We start from the raw sequence: 20,485 nt of genomic DNA, 5'->3' as shown, positions 1-20,485 counted from the left end.
TTATAGGTCAAGCAGAGATCACCTCTAAGTAGGTGATATGAGACAGAGAATAGTTGGAGATTTCTGAGTCTGTCCATATAGGATAAGTGTTTAAGGCCTAGGATCCTCATTGTGAGGTATTTTTGTGGCCTCTCCAGTTGTTGTAGGTGTTTAGTGAGGTACATGCCAAATGGGGCATTGTACTCGATGAATGGCCTAATGAGGGAAGAGTAGAGGGAGACAATGACCTCTTTCTTCCTGGATGCAAAACCCTTAGTAATGAGATGTGCCACATAATAGGACTTTCTGACCACAGTGGCAGTGTGGTGGTCAAAAGAGAGGTTGCTGTCAACCTGTGTTCTCAGATCTCTTATAATGCCTCCTGTGTTCAGTGGACTACCATTGATGTGGTAGGTCATGGGAACTGGGTTTTTCCCAAAGGGGATGATGACATATTTTTTGGCATTGAGCTTAAGGCCATGGTTCTGACACCAGTCTTTGGTCTCAGTGATGCCTTTCTGTAGGGTGTCAACATTACTTGGGGAGTTAATAATGGCTGCCAACTTGCAATCATCTGCAGACTTTGTCAGTCAGAATCCCTTTGTGTTGACCTGGACTTCTGAGAAGTAGATACCAAACAGGATAGGACCCAGGACCGATCCCTGTGGGACTCCACTTGTGACTGGTCGGCAGTCAGACTTTGAGTCAGCTACTTTCACACTGGATGTTCTATCTGTGAGCCAGTTTGCAACCCACCTAGTGATATAGGGGTTGATGCCTAGCTTAGTGAGTTTTTCTATGATTCCTGAGTGGGGAATGGTAACATAGGCCTTGGCCAGATCAAGATAGGCTGTATGAACCACCTTGCCTTCATCCACAGCTCTGGTGACTGACTCAAAGAAGTTGACCAAGTTGAGCAGGCATGACCTACCCTTCACAAAACCAGACTGTGTGGAATCCAAAGTTTGGAGATTCCCTGTATCCTTGTTTATTAGGTCCATGATGATGTGTTCCATAGCTTTGCATTATCAGACTAGTCAGGCTAATGGGGCAATAGTTCCCAGGGTCTGTAGTTGCTCCTCCTTTGTGGAGAGGGATGGCTGCAGCAGTGCACCATTCGGTAGGAACAACGCCTGAGGTGAGGCTGTGATTGAACAGGGCACACAGTTGAGGTGCCAGTTCACTCTGTAGTTCATGTAGAACACCGCCAGGGACATTGTCAGGACCCATAGAAGCTGTATTCTTGGCCTTGGACAGTGTTGTTTTAACCTATGTTGCAGTAAGACTGGGTGCCTGTCAATCTACTGGTATTGTGATTGATCCTTTGGGGGGGTGAGAGGGGAAATGTTGGCACTGAATCTGTTGGCCAGTATATTGGCAATATCTGTTGGCTCGGTATATGAGGTACCATTGTGCAGTAGCTCACGGCAAATCTGGTTATTGCCATGGAGGTTCTTTACATAACTACAGAAGGACATGTAGTTGTCTTTACTATCTGCTGCAATTCTGTTTTCATAGCTAGCTTTAGAGGATTTGATGAGGAATCTCAACTTTTTGTTGAGGCTGATAAGGGAGTTTTTCCAGTCTTGGGACTTCACCTTATTCTGCATCAGTTGCCTCCTTCTGTTATAGAGTTTGTTTATGGCAGGGTACCACCAGACCGTCTTCCTTTTTTTAGAGTAGAGCATCTTGGTTCTATTAGGTATGGTGAGATCCATACATTTGTGTATGCGTTCGTACAGTGCACTGGCATATGATTCGGCGGTCATGCAACTATTCTCCATTTGCATGGGTGCCGTGAAGTTAGCCAGCTCTGTTCTTAGGAGCCCAAAGTTAGCTTTGGAGAAGTTTTTCATGGTGGGTGGGGGGGTAGGAGGGATGTGGATTTCCAAGGTGATTAGTTTGTGGTCAGATCTTCCCAGGGAGGAGTTGACTACTGGTGTAGAGCAATGGTCACCCATGTTAGTAATGACCAAGTCAAGGATGTTCCTACCTCTAGTGGGGGGTAGGAACGAGCTTTTTCAGGGCATTGGAGTTAATGAATTCCAGGAAATGTTGAGCAAGTGTATTGGTACATGAGTAGTTTTCCCAGTTAATGGAGGGGTAGTTGAAGTCACCCAGTATGAATGCATTAGGTTGGACCCTAATATTCTCCATGGTGCTTAGGAACATGGAGTGAGTGTGTTGGGACATGGTGGGGACCTGTAACAGGCTACGACCTGAATCGCTGTCTTACACAATGTTAGCTGCATCTGAAGTATCTCTGATGCATTATGTTGGGCTACCAGTCTGGAGGTGTGCACATCCTTTATGAATATGGAAACACCACCTTTGGTGCTTCGGTCCAAGTTCTGGGGCCAAAAGATGTGGAATGAATTATAGCCTGGTAGTGCAGGAGTGTTTCTGCTGCCTTGAACTAGGTCTCTGTTACAGCACAAATGTTGACGTTCTCCATTTTAAGGAGTACTTCGAGCAAGTGCATTTTGAGATTTAGACTTCTAGCATTGAGCAACATGACCCTCAGATTGCATTTGTTTGTAGCTGGTATGGTGGTAATTTGGTCTTTGGAACACCACCTAAAAAAGGCACTATAGGGGTGGCAAGAGCCTTGGGCAGTATCCGGAAGCCCAGGGGTGATAGATGCAGGCCAGCTCTGGCAAAGCATCGAGGTTTGTCAGTCATGTCATCCCAGGCAGACAGATACTGGATCCCATTAGAATGACACCAGAAACTTAGCCAATTGTTGAAATCAATCATTTTCTGCTTGTACTGTGATATCATTCTGGATGATGGTAGGATGCTGCTCAGGGCTAGGGTCATACCCGCATGGGCTACATAATCCGAGAGCTCCTCCATGTCTCTATGCATGTAGTCCAGGAAGGTACATCTCAGGTCATTCACACCCACATGTACAATGACTAAGTCATATTTGTACCTTTTGTTGAGGGACCTGAGTGTGTGCATTATATGGTAGATCCTGACACTTGGCAGGCATCTGACTGTTACATTTTCCTTATTTAACCTAGTGAGTGGGACGTCAGTGTGCCTCACTATCGAGTCACCTATGACTAGTGTGCTGGGCATGCTGTTTTGCTTTATGGGCTTTGGTTGAGTGGCACACTGTTTATGAGAGTTATGTGTCTCATGATTAGTGTTGTGTTGTGGTGGTCAAGTGTATTTCTATTTTGGAGATCTCTGCTGTTTGGGCAGATTTTTATTGAGAGCCTCTGCAAAGGTGGGTGTGCGGTTTGTGTTTTTATTTGAAGACAGTGCTGATGTGTGTTCTGGCAGGCTGTGTGTTCCATGTGGTGTGGTGCAACTGTTGACCTTCTCCTCTTGACAAGCTATTCCGGTCTTGGTTGTAGAGTGCGTGGCTTCCAGTTTGGATATATAAGTGCATCTCTTGCAATTCTGAGTGTTGGGAGGTAAGAGGAGAGGGTTGTCGGTGTACGTGAGGCAGTAGCTACATTGCCTCAGGATGCCCAAGTTCACCAGGTTAACAGGAGAAAGCACCAGGAATTGACCTTTATACATGCCTAGAGGGGTGGGCATTAATAATAAGTACTGTAGCTATTTTCTTGTAGAACAAGTAGTGCTGGTAGCACTTTTGTGTGCTTCAATAATTGCTACAAGAAGTCTGTTATGGGAAAGTGCTAGACTAATAAGCTAGTAAAAGTGCAGCAGAGGAGAGAATGATCAGATATAAGGGAAAAATTGAAGAGCAGACTTTGGCACCACTCAGAAGCTTACAAACAGTCCTGGATACAGCAAATCTGTATCTGGACTAGACTAGTTACAGGAAAGGCAGGAAACAAGCGCAACGTGGGCTTTAAAACCAGAAAGTTGAAAGAGATAGAAAAATTCCCAAACAGCCAATAAACTACAAATTCTGGGCCAGAAACCACTTCTCTTGTGGTAAATAGGCTACCTAGTGCTTACCACTCCCACTGACAAGCTAGAAGTCTTCCCTCTGGCACAGAGAGGCTTGGGAGGGCTGAGAAGCTTACAAACAGTCTTGGATACAGCAAATCTGTATCTGGACTAGACTATTTATAGGAAAGGTGGGAAACAAGAGCAAATGTGGGCTTTTAAGCCAGAAAGGTGAAGGAGATGGAAAAAAAGTGCTCAAATAGCTAATAAACTACAATTTCTGGGCCAGAAACCACTCCTCTTGTGGTAGATAGGCTACCTAGTGCTTACCACTCCCACTGATAAGCTAGAAGGCTTCCCTCAACACAGAACTGCTTATGGGGCTCAGAAGCTTACATATAGTCCTGGATACTGCAAGCATGTATCTGGACTAGACTAGTTACAGGAAGGGAGGGAAAAGTGCAAACGTGGGCTTTTAGCCCAGAAAGTTGAAAGAGATGGAAAAAACTGCCCAAACAACCAATAAACTACAATTTCTGGGCCAGAAATCGCTCCTCTTGTGGTAGATAGGCTACCTAGTGCTTATCACTCCTACTGACAAGCTAGAAGGCTTCCCTCCAACATAGAGAGGCTTGGGAGGCTCAGAAGCTTAGAAACAGTATTGGATACAACAAATCTGTATCTGGACTAGGCTAGTTATAAGAAAGGTAGGAAACAAGTGCAAATGTGGGGTTTTAAACCAGAAAGTTGAAGGAGATGGAAAAAGTGCTCAAACAGCCTATAAAGTATAATTTCTGGGTCAGAAACCACTCTTCTTGTGGTAGATAAGCTACCTAGTGCTTACCACTCCCACTGATAAGCTAGAAGGCTTCCCTTCAACACAGAAAAGCTTGTGGGGCTCAGAAGCTTACAAACAGTCCTGGATACAGCAAATCTGTATCTAGGCTAGGCTAGTTATAGGAAAGGTGGGAAACAAGCGCAAATGCAAGGTTTTAAACCAGAAAGTTGAAGGAGATGGAAAAAGTGATCAAACGGCCTATAAACTACAACTTCTGGGCCAGAAATCACTCCTCTTGTGGTAGATAGGCTACCTAGTGCTTACCACTCCCACTGATAAGCTAGAAGGCTTCCCTCCAACACAGAAAGGCTTGTAGAGCTCAGAAGCTTGCAAACAGTCCTGGATACAGCAAATCTGTAACTGAACTAGACTAGCTACAGAAAAAGACAGGAAACAATCTTAGAATTATTATTATTATTTTTTTGCTACAGAAAAGCAGTTAAAACAGCACTAAAAACAATTCAAGTGCAGTGCAAGCTAGCACACTTGAGTGTGTAACAATATTAAAGCAATTTATTTAAACTGTATTCTGAACTGAATTCAATTATTGTTTAATTCAACCCTGAACAGTTAAAAAGTGCCAAAAATTATACTTAGCTGAGAAGCACATTCCATCAGAACACAAAGTAAAGTGGAAAGGGAGAAAGGAGAAACAGAAGATAATTCAAGGTTAAGGGCCGAAGTGGGTTGGCCTACTCAAATGTTCTCTCAGTATTAGGTAGCATGAGCTAATGACGCTAGACTGGGATAGAGCTGGGACAGAGTTGAACAGATGGGACTGGTAGGAGTGTCTGAAATCAAAATATGATCTCACTGTACTCAGTTGAGTGAGCAAATGAGGTGGACCCAGGAGGAGTGTTCAAACACAAATTTACAGGAGGGGCAGGCAGTTCCAAAGCCACCAAGATTATTACCACAACAAGAACAGGAGTAACTGCAGAGAGACAGAGAGATCACAAAATTCAGTGAAGCAAATAAATACACAGACAAATAAAATGCAGTACTATCTTTTTACACAATATTCAATGAAACAAATAAGCAGAAAAAAATAAAATGCAGTACTATCTTATAACACTGCAAGTTTTCACTTATCTCAGCTTGTAATAAAGTTGATGCAGGTATATAACAGCTACCCAAACAGCTCAATAACTATTGTACCACCAACACTACTGAACAGTATTAATCAGCCTATGGATCTTACATAGTTGGTGCTATAAAACATAATATATTGTTGCAGAATACATTATTCTGTTATGATGTACAAAACTTAATCCCATTCTTGGTCTGAGTGGACAAAATAACAGTGTGGTTGGCAGCATGCCAAAGTACTGCACCACACAGTCAGGTTTTATCATCCTTGTATATCATAAGCTTAAGCTTCTTCATACCTGTTTTCTGTTTTTTTTCTCTCCCCACTGTCAAAAATCCTAGAAAAATGTATTCAAACCCAACTTCTCAATACACCTCATCAAAATTAAGCTCCTATCTCCCACTCAACATGGCTTCCACCCATGCCATAGTACAGCTTTACTCTCCTTTACTGATACAGTGAATAAAGCTCTTAAAAATGGCCTACCCACTTCTGTACTCCTGCTAAACCTTTCAAAAGCCTTCAACACAGTATCACCCCCTAAGCTTTTGAAACACCTAGAGAAACTTGGTTGCTCTCAAACTGTAATATCTTGGTTTACCTCCTACCTAAACAACAGACAGCAATCAGTTAAATGGCAAAACCAACAATCTGATTACCTAGCAAATAATACAGGTGTCCCACAAGGATCCATTTTAGGACCACTACTTTTTAACGTATTCATTAATGATCTAAATAAAGCCTTCCACCAAAGCATAATAATTCAATTTGCAGATAATTCAGCTATAATCTCATCATCCAACAATTTCTATAACCTCCAGAAAATCATGCAATATGCTTTCTCCTCCATAGAAACCAGGCTGAACGACTCTCAATTAATGCTTAACCCCCAAAAAACAAGCTGTTATTATTCTCATAAAAACCTTCAACTACAAAATTCTAAATTCTCTCCATAACCAAACTGAAATAGAACAGTTTCAATTCGCAAAACTTCTAGGAATTACTATCAACAATAAACTCTCCTTTGAACAGCATATACTTAATACAGTAAAGAAAAAACACTTCAAACTAGGCAAACTATAACACAAACTCTTCCTTGCTAAACAAACTAAGATCAAATTAACTGACACTTTGCTAATTCCATCCCTTATGTATGGAAGCCCCATTTTCACTAACCTCCATGCTCCAACAATGCTACTAAAAAATAGCAATATTCGGATCAAACTTATTTGACCGCTCACACAGTGCAACTCTCTGTCAAACTTGTCCTGGTTAGAATTTCTCCACTATCTTCAGTTTGTCTCACCCACCCTCCCTGTTTTTGTTTTGGTGTTAATCTTAGTGGCCTTGAAACTGCCCGCTCCTCTTGTAAATTTGTGTTTGGATACTCCTTCTGGGCCCATCTCATTTTCTCACTCAACTGAGTGCAGTGAGATCATATTCTGATTTCAGGCACTCCTACTGTGTACAAAGAGAGCATCTGGGAAACAGAAAAAAAATGTTAAGCTTGTTTCCTGCCTTTCCTGTTAAGTGGTATAGACTGTTTGTAGGCTTCTGAGCCCCCAAGCCCTTCTGTGTTGGAGGGAAGCCTTCTAGCTTAGTTTTTTTTTCTTATAACTAGCCAGTTTTCTAGTTTCAGCACTCAAATCTGTTACTTTGAACTCAGCACTTGTTCAGAACTCAGTGTAAGCACTACATAAGCTGCAAATTACTACAGCACTCAACTTTCCTCACTTGTCTAGTGGAAAGCAATTTTTAGTACTTAATAAATAAGCACTTATCCAGGCACGTCAAAGGGTCAGCTCCCAGTGATTTCTCCTGTCTACCTGATGAATCTGGGCATCTTGGGGCAATGTAGCAATTGCCTCATGTACACAGACAACCCTCTCCTCCTACCACCCAACACTACAACCTTTGAAAGATGCACTTATATAGTCAAACTGGAAGCAAAGCTCTTTTCACCCAAGACTGGACTAGACAGTCAAGAGGAGAGGGTAAACACTTGCACCACACCACACTCATCACATAGTCCCTCAAAACCTACACCACCAAAACACACACACATAGAAACACAAAACACACACCTACATTCGCGGAGGCTCTCAATAAAAACCTGCTCAAGCATCAGGGACATTCAAAGCATAAACGCAAACAAACTCTACCCACTCAAAACAACCCAAATGACACATAGCCCACAAACTCAGTGTGCCACTCAACTACTGCCCATAAGGCATAACAACGTACCCAACACTCAAGTCATAGGTGACTCTATAGTCAGGCACACTGATGTTCCACTCACTAGACTAAACAAGGAGAAAGTTACTGTCAGCTGCCTGTCAGGTGCCAGGATCCACCACATAATGCATGCACTCAGGTCACTCCACAATAAGTACAAATATGACACTGTCATTGTCCATGTTGGTGTGAATGACCTGAGACGTACCTCCCTGGACTACATGAAAAGAGACATAGAGGAGCTCTCCGATCTTGTATCCCAGGCAGGTATGACCCTAACCCTGAGCAACATCCTGCCACCAGCCAGAATGATACCACAGTACAAGGACAAAATGATTGACTTCAACAATTGGCTAAGCTTCTGGTGTCATTCTAAGGGGATCCAGTAATTGTCTGCCTGGGACGAAATGATCGACAGTCCACGATGCTTTGCCAGAGATGGCCTGCACCTGTCGCCCTTAGGATTCCGGATACTGGCTAAGGCTCTTGCCACCCCTATAGTGCCTTTTTTAGGCAAGGTTCCAATGACAAATTCACCACCATAACAGGTACAAGCAAGCAAAATCTGAGGGTAATTCTACTCAATGCTAGAAGTCTAAACCTCAAAATGCACTCACTCGAGGCACTCCTTAAAATGGAGAACATTGACATATGTGCAGTGACAGAGACCTGGTTCAAAGCTCCAGAGAGCACCCCTGCATTACCAGGCTTCAATTCATACCACACCTTTCGGCCACCTAACCCAGAAAGAAGCACTAAAGGCGGAGGTGTGTCCATATTCATTAAGGATATCCACACCTCCATGCTAGTTGCACAGCATAATGCATCCGAGATTATCCAAGTGCAACTAAATCTGGGCAAGACCGCAATCCAAATTGTAGCTTGCTACAGACCCCTCACCATGCCCCAGGATTCACACTCCTCATTTCTTGATACACTGGAAAGTATTAGGGTACAACCCAACACTCTAATAATGGTTAATTTCAACTACCCACCATTAACTGGGAAAACTACTCATGTACCAACTCTTTTGCTCAATGTTTTCTAGAATTCATAAATTCCAACACCTTGGATCAACTTATTCACACCCCCACCAGGTGCAGCAATATCCTAGACCTGGTCATTACCAACATGGGAAACCGGTGTTCCACACCAGAGGTCAATTTCTCGTTGGTCAGATCCGACCACAAGCTAATCAGTCTAGACATCCACATCCCACCTCCAGCCCCAATTAGGGAAACCATCGTAAAAAACTTCTCAAAAGCCAACTTCACACTTCTTAAGACAGAAGTGGCAAACTTCATGACACCCATGCAGACGGACAATAGAGGTATGACTGCCGAATCCTACACAAATACACTTTATAAGCACTTACACGAGTGCATGGATCATGCTATCCCTAATAGAACCAAGATGTTATCCTCCAAAAAAAGGAAGCCAATCTGATGGTCCTCTGGCATAAACAAACTCTACAACAGAAGAAAGAAACTGTTGCAAAAAAGAGTAAAATCCCATGACTGGAGGAACTCCCTGGTCAACCTCAGTAAGAAGCTGAGATCCCTCATAAAATCCTCCAAAGCTAGTTACGAAAACAAAATTGCCACCAACTCTAAAGACAACCACAAAGCATTCTATAGCTATGTCAAGAATCTAAATGGGAAAACTCAGCTCTGCTTTGAGTTACAGCATAATGGCACTAAATATACAGAACCAACTGATATTGCCAACATCCCAGCAGATAGATTCAGTGCTAATTTAATCCCCCTCTCACCCCCTAGAGATCCCATCTCTATACTGGAAGAATGCAGAGTTCCTATAATCACGGCTGCACAGGTGAAAAACACATTCTCCAAAGCCAAGAACACAGCATCCATGGGACCTGACAATATCTCAGGCTGCGTTCTGCATGAACTACAGAATGAACTGGCACCCTACCAAAGTACCATGTTCAATCATAGCCTCACCTCAGGCTTTGTACCCAATGAATGACACACCATGACAGTTATCCCACTCCACAAAGGGGGAGCCACGAAGGACCCCGGGAACTACCGTCCCATTAGCCTGATGAGCCTGGTCTGCAAGGCCATGGAACGTATCATCATGGAACTCATAAACAAAGACATCGGTAATCTCCAAACTCTGGACCCTACTCAGTTTGGATTTGTAAAAGGCAGATCATGTCTCCTAAACCTGATTGACTTCTTTGAAGCAGTCACCAAAGCCATAGATGAGGGTAAAATGGTTCACACAGCTTATCTAGATCTCGCCAAGGCTTTTGACACCATCCCCCACTCTGGAATTATAGATAAGCTCACTAAACTAGGTATAAATCCCTATGTCACAAGATGGGTTGCCAACTGGCTCATGGACAGAACCCACACTGTGAAAGTAGCGCATTCCAAATCCGACATCAGACCAGTGACAAGTAGATTACCACCAGGTTCAGTCCTGGGTCCTCTCCTGTTCGGTATCTATTTCTCTGAAGTGCAGGCCAACACAGAAGGTCTTTGTCTAACAAAGTTTGCAGATGACTGCAAACTAGGAGCCATAATCAAAACTCCTAATGATGTGGACAAACTACAAAATGGCCTCACTGAGGCAGATACCTGGTGTCAAAGCCATGGTCTGAAGCTCAATGCCAAAAAGTGTATTGTCATCCCCTTTGGTAAAAACTCTGTACCCATGAACTACCATATAGCTGGTAGTCTACTTAATGCCGAAAATGTGATAAGAGACCTTGGGACACAGGTGGACAGTAGTCTCTCCTTTGATAATCACATTGCCACAGTGGTCAGGAAATCCTTCTACATGGCTCATCTCATCACAAAAGGATTCTCATCCAGAAAAAAAGAGGTCATTGTTCCTCTCTACTCATCACTCATTAGACCCATTACAGAGTACAACACCCCTTTTGGTATGTACCTCACAAGACATCTACAACAACTGGAAAGACCACATAAATACCTCACAAAAAGGATTACTGACCTCAAACAGATGCCCTATGCAGACTGTCTCAAAAAACTACAGCTTTACTCCATCGCATATCGCCTACTCAGGGGCGATCTCTGCCTAACATACAAAGCTATGTCAAACCCAGAGCTGTTGGACATGCTCCCCTTAAAGAAATCCCAATCCCTCTGAGCTACATGCTCTAGGGACCTTAACCTTGTCACCACAATAAACAGGACATGCTGGAGGGATAGATTCCTGTCCCAGAGACTTCCCATACTCTGGAACAGACTACCTATCTATGTCAAACAGAACTCCTCATTAGCAGTCTTCAAGAAGAATCTTGATAATTAGATGGGAAATGGGAAATTCACCCTGGGGATCACTTCTGTGGCTCTGCTCGACAGGGGCACAGGAAAATAATTTTCTTGGGTGGCGAAAGCCAGGGTACATTTTTTGGCTAGGCTTGTATGGGCCCTAGTGCTGATAGCCTAGTACCTACCTCTGAACCTATGAACCTATGAACCTATCTCCAGTTTACTCAACTATCATTCATAAATTAATATTTCAACCAGATAGCTGTCCCGCTCTCCAATCCATCTTAAACATATACACTCCTTCATGATTCCTCTGCTCTTCAGAGAGAGCCCTTCTAGGTGTAGCTAAACCCAACAAGAGAGCTGGACAATGCCTATATTCCTACAACATAGCCAAACTATGGAATCCCCTCCACTCTTCCATTACCCAACTAGACTCTCTGAACTCATTTAATACTGCACTAAAAACCTACTTCTTACAAAATCCAAGCTATACAGGTGAATTACAATATAAGACCCCTTAATCCTATAACTTATTTCACCAAGAATCCAACCTTATAACAAATCTGATCTCAATCTACTCCACTGACTGGAAATACTTTATTACTTATCCTATACTATGTAACTATTGTTTCTATGATATAGTTTACTTGTGATATGGGCATGTATATATATTTGTATTGCATCTGTTTGCAATTATGTTGTTCTGTGATATTTGGTTTGTATTACGGTGGAGCCTTCCTCCCCAGATCTGTAATTTAATGTGTATAATATTTCTTGCTTTTGTTGTTTGTTTGTGGAGCTTTACTCCCTGGCCTTCCACTGAAAATGGGTCTTTGCCCAGTGGACTTTCCTGGTCAACAAATGCCAATAAATAATAAATAATACTAAACATGGTTGCATATAATAGGACTCATTAAACTATAGGAAGTTTCACAGTGAGTAGCCCCCCCCCTACACTATGTGAAGCAAGGTATCGTGGCATATTTTGCATAGCAGAGTGTGATGCCAAATTCATGCCAACATGGTAGCCTTGAAGTATGAAAAGCACATATTAAATATCAGAAAAGTAGCATATTTGTAAAATGATCTTAAATGCTATGTGTATGCATGGCACATAAGAGTGATTCTGTGTCACAGTCATAGCACTATATGTAGGGAAAGACTGGAGTTGAAGGTGTTCTCCTTGACAACAACCCAGAACTTTCTGAAGAGGGAAGTGTCATGTCTCTGAATATTGATGTCACCCAGCTCTCTTCAGTTTACTCTATTCGGTTCAGCTGTAGAGATCAACAAATACAGATCGTAGGTATAATGAGAGAGTCTTGCACATGCATTTAGAGCATTGTGCAAATGAGTATGGCTTTTTGTATATATGTATGTTAAGAAAACACACACACACACACACACACACACACACACACACACACACACACACACACACACACACACTAGACAGAAGATATTCAACAGTGCAGTGTTCTCTTTACTAGATAAACAACTTTCTCACACTTACAAGTATGCCTTTTTATAAATTTATCTTGAAATTACCTGGTCAACAGATTTGTTTTTCCTTTTTTTAATTAAAGAATATTTTCCTTTAAAAATAGTTTGGAGTCCCAAAATAAGATAAAACTGAACAATGTAGAGGTCAGTGGGTAACATTTAAATGATTTGTTTCATGTATAATTTATGAAGCTTTTTCATATTTTACTTAAACAATGGCCATGTTGTAACCAGTCACAAATTACTAAATGTATTCTTTGATGATAGTAAAATCCCAGACAACACCGAGCCTTTTCTAATTTGGCACCCATAAATGAGTACCTTGCCATTAAGTCATATCTTAGAACAGTACTGGTCATGATTTAAGGCTACTGAATGACTTAATGGATTGTTCCTTTATTTTTCAGTTATTGCCATGGCCAGATATTTCAGACAACTGATGGAACAGCAGTGAGGAACATTAGAGAACTATTTTACTACATCACAGAAAGGTAGAGTGAGGTGGACCTCAAAAAATGGATATTTTATAACTAGAAGAGGTAAATGACCCAAGAAAATGAGTATGGATTCAGTTATTGAAAGAAGACTGTGGAGCTGTTCCCTTGACAGTGAGCATTTACAAACAGTAGCATGTAAGTGGTTCTCTTTGGATGGTAAGCATCTTAAACATAAATGGGAGGTGGGAGGTGGTGTCTGTAAAAGTTGCCATTCTAAGCATGTGAAGTGATGCATTTCCCCCAACAAATGTATCAGTCATAACTGATGACTAGGAGGAGGAGGGTGCATGTGCACTAAAAAAGCATTTTAAAATTAATGAGTGTGCTGGAGAGAGAGAGAGAGTTGCAGTAAACAGACAAAGGTGAAGCGCCGCCACCTTGCTCATGAGCACTAGTATACATTAGGGTACATGATGATTGTGTGTTGGGGGCACAGGATTTACTGCTTTTGCAACATTCTGCCACTTAATCTTTTTTAGACAAGGCAGTTAGGACACCACGTTCAAACACATGGCAGAGGCTATCATTATCCCATGGGATCGCTTTAAAAGTACAGTCACTAAGCAAGGAGGAAGCACTGAGGTCCAGTGCTGATATACATCACATGCTACAGACTCTTCCATATAGGGTGATATATTTTTATAAGTGTCACCCAAACGCATTCACAAGAAGTATTTTGCTGATAATGTTCTGTTGGTAGGTGCTCATTTGTCATTCACTGAGACATAGGAACTATATTATTTCATAACAAGTCTTTACAAATGAATTGGTGTTCACTGCTGACCGATGATGACTTGATAGATTTTATCCAGACTAGCTCTGATTTGCATAGTTGATTTTTTCTATTACTGTTATTATTATTATTATTATTATTATTATTATTATTATTATTATTATTATTATTATTATTATCATCATCATTATTATTATTATTATTATCATCATTATTATTATTATCATTATTATTATTATTGTTATTATTATTATTATTGTTGTTATTATTATTATTATTATCATTATTATTATTATTATTATCATTATTATTATTATTTAGAGGATTGGATCTAGTAAGTAAGTAGTAGTTTACACTGAGCAAACTGTCAGTACATGACACCAGAACTGACTTCATAGAAATGACATTTGCATCAAAAACAGTTTTGCCCCCATTAGGAACTGTTCTTTTATCCCAAAACTGATAGAATGAAAAAATATAGTCTTATCAGGAATTACATATGAGGAAAACAGCCAATTTTAAGCAGCACTGAAATGATAATAACAGTAAGAGACAAAGATTAAATTAGTACTAGGCTAACTGCCTTTTTGAGCCATTTAAAGCCTAGCCACTTACCCCATATAAGACTCAAACCCTGCACTTTGTGTCTGTATGGTAAGCACCTTAACCATTATACCAACCACACACCCTGACATAAAGTTTAAGACAGCATAATGACATCATACAGAACTGGTTTTGAATTATTTTACATGGCAATACATAATGTTGCAGCCTGCAAGTCTTAGTCAGAAGTTTGGAAAATCAAGTGAAATAGACCTTTATATTTTTCAAATGCATACAAGATCAAAACATCTTATAATGTAGATTTTAAGATGGAGCGTATTAAATTCTGATCTAAGATAATGAGATGATGTCTGAATTTTCTTAGGCAATTGCAGAGTTTTTTGCATTCATTGAAAATACTTTTGCTGTATTCCAACAGTAAGAATGCAGAATTAAAAATTCACTTTAAACCACTTCTTTGACAATGCTCACATAGTAAAGTAATGTTATCACCTGCCTTCAGACATCTATGTGCATCATTGTTTCTCAGACTCAGATGTATTTAACAGGTTATGTAATGTAAACTCTGAAACAAAAAGAGGCATAGTGTCCAGATTGGAGTATAGCAAAAGCAGCTCTAAATTTGATTGATGGCTGAAGGACCGAATGTAATGAAAACTTTCCAAGATGGAGATGAGGATAATAGCACTGCTCCAGCGAGCAAAGTAACAACTCAGGCAATCAAGCAGCCCTAAAGGGTTCCATGACTACACTGTGCTTAAATATATCCAAATGATTTTTCAGGAAAAAAGAAAAAAGTGAGAAAGAAAATAAAATATTAGGCAAATATGTTTGGAACAGGCAAGAGATCTGCTGCCATATGCCAACATTCATCATCAGTGTATGTGGTAATTTGAAGTTGCTGAGTAGTTTGTACAGCCCTGATCTCATGTAGAATGTTTTGGGGTTCTCCCTCCACAAGAGATGTTTCGACTTCAGATAAAACATTAGCTAAAAGCTCATCTGTTCAATTTAGTGACTGTTCTAGATGATGTTGAAAATCCCATTGCAATGGTGAGTGATGACTAGAACTGGTAAAAATATTCTTGAAATCTTTAGATAAAATATTCAAATATATGATGATTACAGTACATAAAGTTTCTTCAATAATTTCTACCACTCCCAATACATGATTGCATAACATTCAGTTATTTCTTCTTAGCGATTACTTTTCTTCTCATTTTTTAGGCTTTCCCTTATTTTCTTGACACTTGTATCTTAAGAAGACCCTTGTGATGCATACTTGATATACCACATAGCTAATTTCTTTCAAAAACCTTGTTAGAAACTCTTTATATCTATAGTTTATATTTTTTAATAAACTTGACAAAATCATATTATTCAGAAATGAAATTAACTTTGCACCATCCTCATTTAACTGCTACAAATGGTATTATTTAACTATGACAGAAAATATTTTGTCCGCATGCCATTAAGGATTAGGCATATGTGACTAATCCTTCTTTAGTTATTTGGAAGTTAGAATTATTTGAGTATTCACCTTTAAAGAAACAAAAAGGACATGCTAGCTGCAACACAAACATGGAGCAGTCTTAGCAGAGACAAAACATTACATGTTTACTGCTTAAAAACATTAAACTATATTAACTGTTACCCCTAAACTCTAATGAAACATTAACATATTAGTTTCCTAGCAGAACATTTAGCTGCAAAACACTGTAATGAAGGCTTGAAGATGAAGTGTTTCTATTCTTTTTAAAACTAATAGGAAAATAATTTGCTGATTAGATATTGAAATAAATTGGGGATAGGGAGCACACCTTGATACTAACATGGCAACAGCCATTTTTAGTTAGGACTGAACTAAAAGTTGATTTTATTAATCTTCACAACCTGCAAATTAATGTTGGTGTCTGTTTATCACATTGTCTACCATATGTCCACCATGCTTTCTAAAGTAAACAAAACATTTTCTTATACTTTAAGTCAAGTCATTATTTCAAGGTTTAAGTCCACCCAAGAAGTGTTTCCAAGCAATTGCAAATGGAGGCCTACCTTGAAGATCCATCAACAAGATTTTTCTTTCTTTTGAGAACTATAAAATTATCATTATTGCCACCCCTCTTGTTGGTACAACAATTTGTAAAACCCTAAAAACTAAAACTATTCTATGAAAACTCCACAATGTGCTTTGCTAGAGTATTGCCTAAATTCCCATGCTTGATGTCATACAAATGATGAAAAATGCAAGATGTGTAACAGTATGATCCATACCCAGAAGTTTATCCATCCTGTGTTGCAATTCGAGTTTGAGCCCAGGTTTCCAGCTACTTGCAATACTGTTAATCTTATCTACTTGGCTACTTGTAATGGATGTAACTGTTTCTATGTAGGTAAGACCACAAAGTGCCTTAGAGATAGAGTGTACCACCATTTGTATGACATCAAGCATGGACATTTAGGCAATATAGAATGTCTGGAGCTGAAATGGATTTTTAAGTTGTAAGCACACATTTATCCTGGCTTGAATAGTAGTATTTGTATCAAGCCAGTATTGGATGCACGTCACTTTAAGTAGCTTGTTTTTATCTAGTGACTGACTGTTTTAATTGATTGTTTTATTGCTTGTGATTATTTATTTAGACAACCTCTGATGAAATGATTAAATGTTGTACTGAGATTATATATAATGATGTGTTTTAATGAGTTGTGTAAGGATCTGATGAAGTGTAGGGTGTCTACGTGAAAGCGCTTGTCCTATCTATTAAACTGGAACTTTTATCATACTGGAAGCCATGGTGGTCTTGCTGAGCTCTTGTTTTCTTTATTCATATTTTATTCAACAAGCTCTTTGGGTGGTTGTGGTGTTTTTGTTTGATATTAAATAATAAAGAGAAAAAATGGATCATCAAACTGGGGGCACTGCTTTCACCAGGGCTTAATGAATACCTTTAATTGGTATGATCAATTGAATAATTAATTTACTAAGTTGGAGCTTCAATTAGTGGTAAGCTATAAAAAGGAGAATAAGTGAATGTTTTTACTGCACTGAAGAAGGCTTTGTATTTTTAAAGCTGAATGTCTGTTTTGTCTCCTTTTCATGCCTTTGAGTCAATAAATATAATAGTTTATGCTACAGTCTGCTGGCTCACAATTCTTTACTGCTATAAAGTCTTTTTGGAGCCATGCAGTTGCCGTACCTGCAGGGGCTGCCTTATCTATGGAGTATTAAAATTTTGCAATGCATATGTCAGAATTATCAGTGGTGGTTACAATTCTGGAGCAAATGTAGGTAAATAAAAGCAGACATGATATTATAAGATATGTCAGTTACACAAGTTCACATTGTAACAGATGGGAATTACATAACATGAGAATGCCATTGACATGCTGAGTTGAGATGACAGTTTGCAAGGATAGTACATACATAATGGGATATTTGCACGGCATACATTTCATCTATATAACATGCTGGAAAATAGGAATGGGACAGAAACCACAATCTACTTTAGCAAGAATTGAACCTATACCAACAGTGTCAGCACTGATGTGAGTAGTAATTGTGTATAGCACAGAAATAAGCCTAACACATGTATGAGGAGGATTACCCTTGAAGGGAATTATGTACCTCAATATTATAATTATTATGCATCCCATATGTAGGTGTGTGTAGTTTTGAAAATGTGGGAGCAGAGTGTGACATACATACCACCCTTGCATATGGCACTCTTACCTGACACAGTTATTGTGCCAACAGATAAGAACAGATGCAAACTCCACACTATGATGCAATGCATTCCCCAAAGCTGTGTAATGTCAGCATCTGCCACAGGAGGTAGCAATGGGTATTGTCACAAACAATTGACATTAATGTGTGAAGTAAGAAAGGATCCCTGAGAATGAATGTCATATCAGCATTTCAGACTGACAATTTAATGAGTATGCTCATGTGCACACAGCTGTGATGAGTCCTATATCAATGTTCCATGGTCAAGGAAGGTTTCTCTGTATATCTGTACAGATACCACCCAAGAACTGGAACAGACACATGTATACCATAGTACTCAATGCATGTGGCAAGGTAGCACTCTCACCATTACACTGGCAGAACAAATGTGTACTTCCAGGAAATCCATATTTGCATTCACTTGTGTTCATCTAACATTTCAAGGGATAATACTGGCATGATGTAATGGTTGTGTGACATCAGTACCTTCACACAAAAGAAATTCTTCTGCTGGAATTGAATATCAAGCTGTACATCTCCTCGAAATGACAAGACAGCTATTAATCACATTGGTCACAGTGGAAATGTTATCACAGCTGTTGAACTCCACTTATTTGAAGTCATTCAATCATCTGTACTTTATTTGCCATAATTTGTATTTGCTAAAATTTTGGGTGAGGCCTCTGCCATTTTATATGTACAAACTATAATGGGGGGGGGACTTCTTTTTTGAAGAACAGTTGAGGACACAAATTCTTACAGTCACGCATTGCTGGTTTGTAACATATGCCTATGTGTTGAGAAAATCACCATAGTGGGATCACTGAATGTGCCATGGTATATGTGCATTGCTGAATGTCATATGTGTGGTTATGCGAAAGCATTGAGTCATGTATATGAATCAAGGAATGTGTGTCCCTGGAATTATTTAGAAAGGATCTTGCTGTATGTCAGACAACATTATCTGATGCTAAGAATCTTGCTGTATGTCAGACATTGCCTGATGCTAGGTATACTCAGATACACCTGTAGCCTCCTGCTGCTGTCACTGTGATGGTAGAACAACAATTATGTACAATGTGGATATAATCCCATATTGCTAAACAAGCCTTACTTAGGCAACAACATACATCACTTTATCTTATTCCTCAGTCCTGAGGAAGTGTCTCACTACAACTGGTATAGAAGGAATACCTAATCAAATGACAGCATCAGTCTTCAATGCAGCATTTCAAATGGAAACAAAGCATAAACTCTGAATGGAAATGAAGCATAACCTCTTGTAACAGTAAACAACATCTATACATGAACATAGCACATGTGAGTGACAACACTGATAAGAACACGTACAGTGACTGTAAGCTGTGTATATCTAACATAACAGGCTAATGAAGGTTCGCTGAAACACAAGGGCAACTACAGATTTATTGATGATTGTGACATTGCACATTTCAATGGATCCATCACCGCTGTGTACTACCTTCAAGTTTACAATAAAAAGTGGTATTTACATTCTGTTCTGCACAGTAAGAGGATGAAACACACAACCACAGATTACAGTAATTTCTGTATTTGAACTCCCTACCTATGTACTTAACCTACACACAAGTGCAGTATATGCACATGCTACTGGAGAAATCTGACTTCATGTGAGCCACACTGCACGTTTAAAGGAAGACATAAGTTGTGTCATACAAATGAGAGCTGTCTGCAAAAATTACTTCTACAGCTATGTGGAATGCAAAATGTAGTCAGTACTAAGAGGTGTAATACACTCCTGCATCCATTTACATTTACACAAGCATGCGCATGCACAAGCACATGCAAGTGCACAGACACACACACACACACATTCAGAAGAATCTCACTGCAGTATTTGACATCCCTACCTATTGGTTGACACAGTCTACAAACAAGTGTACACATATGCCACTGGAAAAGGCTGACAATATCAGCCACACTGTATCTTCAAAAGGATTGCATCAACTGTGTCATGCAAAGGAGATGTGTGTGCAAAAATGACTTCTACACTTATGTGAAATTCTAAATGTTGTCAGTACTAAGAGGTGCAATACACTCCTCCATCTATTTATATTCACACAGACAATCATGAGAGTCTCTCTGCTGTATACAAATTCCCTATGTATTGACTGAAACAATCTGCACACAAGTATGTTATA

The sequence above is a fragment of the Protopterus annectens genome, chromosome 2.part0 (assembly GCF_019279795.1).
Source record: "Protopterus annectens isolate FY-2018-M chromosome 2.part0, PAN1.0, whole genome shotgun sequence".
In the NCBI taxonomy this organism is placed as follows: Eukaryota; Metazoa; Chordata; order Ceratodontiformes; family Protopteridae; genus Protopterus; species Protopterus annectens.
The sequence above is the reverse complement of the archived record's forward strand: the minus strand, read 5'-3'. Positions refer to the sequence as shown.